Source organism: Herpailurus yagouaroundi, unplaced genomic scaffold, assembly GCF_014898765.1.
Source record: "Herpailurus yagouaroundi ecotype Mexico unplaced genomic scaffold, PumYag 163, whole genome shotgun sequence".
NCBI classification, from domain to species: Eukaryota; Metazoa; Chordata; class Mammalia; order Carnivora; family Felidae; genus Herpailurus; species Herpailurus yagouaroundi.
Window position 1 is genome coordinate 14371584 of NW_024412404.1, and position 3276 is coordinate 14374859.

At 38.3% G+C, this 3276-nt stretch overlaps 1 protein-coding gene across 4 annotated transcripts in view; it reads right to left on the reverse strand.

Annotated features, from left to right (window-relative positions):
* The window catches only part of CFAP70 (cilia and flagella associated protein 70), a 113253-nt gene that overhangs the window by 41163 nt on the left and 68814 nt on the right, over positions 1 to 3276 (reverse strand). The window lies entirely within an intron of this gene.

The following is a 3276-nucleotide window of genomic DNA, read 5'->3' on the forward strand; positions in this document are numbered from 1 at the left end:
AGTTGGCCATACGTTTGTGGGTCTAGTTCTGGGGTTTCTATTCTATTCCATTGGTCTATGTGTCTGTTTTTGTGCCAATACCATGCTGTCTTGATGATGACAGCTTTGTAGTAGAGGCTAAAGTCTGGGATTGTGATGCCTCCTGCTTTGGTCTTCTTCTTCAAAATTACTTTGGCTATCTGGGGCCTTTTGTGGTTCCATGTGAATTTTAGGATTGCTTGTTCTAGTTTAGAGAAGAATGCTGGTGCAATTTTGATTGGGATTGCATTGAATGTGTAGATAGCTTTGGGTAGTATTGACATTTTGACAATATTTATTCTTCCAATCCATGAGCAGGGAATGTCTTTCCATTTCTTTAAATCTTCTTCAATTACCTTCATAAGCTTTCTATAGTTTTCAGCATACAGATCTTTTACATCTTTGGTTAGATTTATTCCTAGGTATTTTATGCTTCTTGGTGCAATTGTGAATGGGATCAGTTTCTTTATTTGTCTTTCTGTTGCTTCATTGTTAGTGTATAAGAATGCAACTGATTTCTGTACATTGATTTTGTATCCTGCAACTTTGCTGAATTCATGTATCAGTTCTAGCAGACTTTTGGTGGAGTCTGTCGGATTTTCCATGTATAATATCATGTCATCTGCAAAAAGCGAAAGCTTGACTTCATCTTTGCCAATTTTGATGCCTTTGATTTCCCTTTGTTGTCTGATTGCTGATGCTAGAACTTCCAGCACTATGTTAAACAACAGCGGTGAGAGTGGGCATCCCTGTCGTGTTCCTGATCTCAGGGAAAAAGCTCTCAGTTTTTCCCCATTGAGGATGATGTTAGCTGTAGGCTTTTCATAAATGGCATTTATGATCTTTAAGTATGCTCCTTCTATCCCGACTTTCTCAAGGATTTTTATTAAGAAAGGATGCTGAATTTTGTCAAAGGCCTTTTCTGCATCGATTGACAGGATCGTATGGTTCTTCTCTTTTCTTTTCTTACTGTGATGTATCACGTTGATTGATTTGCGAATGTTGAACCAGCCCTGCATCCCAGGAATGAATCCCACTTGATCATGGTGAATAATTCTGTTTATATGCTGTTGAATTCGATTTGCTAGTATCTTACTGAGAATTTTTGCATCCATATTCATCAGGGATATTGGCCTGTAGTTCTCTTTTGTACTGGGTCTCTGTGTGGTTTGGGAATCAAAGTAATACTGGCTTCATAGAATGAGTCTGGAAGTTTTCCTTACCTTTTTATTCCTTGGAATAGCTTGAGAAGGATAGGTATTATCTCTGCTTAAACGTCTGGCAGACCTCCCCTGGGAAGCCATCTGGTAGTGGACTCTTTATTTGTTGGGAGATTTTTGATAACCGATTCAATTTCTTCGCTGGTTATGGGTCTATTCAAGCTTTCTATTTCCTCCTGATTGAGTTTTGGAAGAGTGTGGGTGTTTAGGAATTTGTCCATTTCTTCCAGGTTGTCCAATTTGTTGGCATATAATTTTTCATAGTATTCCCTGATAATTGTTTGTATCTCTGAGGGATTGGTTGTAATAATTCCATTTTCATTCATGATTTTATCTATTTGGGTCATCTCCCGTTTCTTTTTGAGAAGCCTGGCTAGAGGTTTGTCAATTTTGTTTATTTTTTCAAAAAACCAACTCTTGGTTTCGTTGATCTGCTCTACAGTTTTTTTAGATTCTATATTGTTTATTTCTGCTCTGATCTTTATTATTTCTCTTCTTCTGCTGGGTTTAGGCTGCCTTTGCTGTTATGCTTCTATTTCCTTTAGGTGTACTGTTAGATTTTGTATTTGGGATTTTTCTTGTTTCTTGAGATAGGCCTGGGTTGTAATGTATTTTCCTCTCAGGACTGCCTTCGCCGCATCCCAAAGCGTTTGGATTGTTGTATTTTCATTTTCGTTTGTTTCCATATATTTTTTAATTTCTTCTCTAATTGCCTGGTTGACCCACTCATTCGTTAGTAGGGTGTTCTTTAACCTCCATGCTTTTGGAGGTTTTCCAGACTTTTTTCTGTGGTTGATTTCAGGCTTCATAGCATTGTGGTCTGAAAGTATGCATGGTATGATTTCAATTCTTCTTCAAAACTTATGAAGGGCTGTTTTGTGACCCAGTATATGATCTATCTTGGAGAATGTTCCATGTGCACTTGAGAAGAAAGTATATTCTGTTGCTTTGGGATGCAGAGTTCTAAATATATCTGTCAAGTCCATCTGATCCAATGTCTCATTCAGGGCCCTTGTTTCTTTATTGACCGTGTGTCTAGATGATCTATCCATTTCTGTAAGTGGGGTGTTAAAGTCCCCTGCAATGACCACATTCTTATCAATAAGGTTGCTTATGTTTATGAGTAATTGTTTTATATATTTGGGTGCTCCGGTATTCAGCGCATAGACATTTATAATTGTTAGCTCTTCCTGATGGATAGACCCTGTCACTATTATATAATGTCCTTCTTCATCTCTTGTTACAGCCTTTAATTTAAAGTCTAGTTTGTCTGATAGAAGTATGGCTACTCCAGCTTTCTTTTGGCTTCCAGTAGCATGATAAATAGTTCTCCATCCCCTCACTCTCAATCTAAAGGTGTCCTCAGGTCTAAAATGCGTCTCTTGTAGACAGCAAATAGATGGGTCTTGTTTTTTTATCCATTCTGATACCCTATGTCTTTTGGTTGGCACATTTAATCCATTTACATTCAGTGTTATTATAGAAAGATATGGGTTTAGAGTCATTGTGATGTCTGTATGTTTTATGCTTGTAGTGATGTCTCTGGTACTTTGTCTCACAGGGTCCCCCTTAGGATCTCTTGGAGGGCTGGTTTAGTGGTGACAAATTCCTTCAGTTTTTGTTTGTTTGGGAAGACCTTTATCTCTCCTTCTATTCTAAATGACAGACTTGCTGGATAAAGGATTCTCGGCTGCATATTTTTTCTGTCTAGCACACTGAAAACCTCGTGCCAATTCTTTCTGGCCTGCCAAGTTTCAAAAGAGAGATCAGTCACGAGTCTTATAGGTCTCCCTTTATATGTGAGGGCATGTTTACCCCTTGCTGCTTTCAGAATTTTCTCTTTATACTTGTATTTTGCCAGTTTCACTATGATATGTCGTGCAGAAGATCGATTCAAGTTACGTCTGAAGGGAGTTCTCTGTGCCTCTTGGATTTCAATGCCTTTTTCCTTCCCCATTTCAGGGAAGTTCTCAGCTATTATTTCTTCAAGTACCCCTTCAGCACCTTTCCCTCTCTCTTCCTCCTCTGGGATACCAAT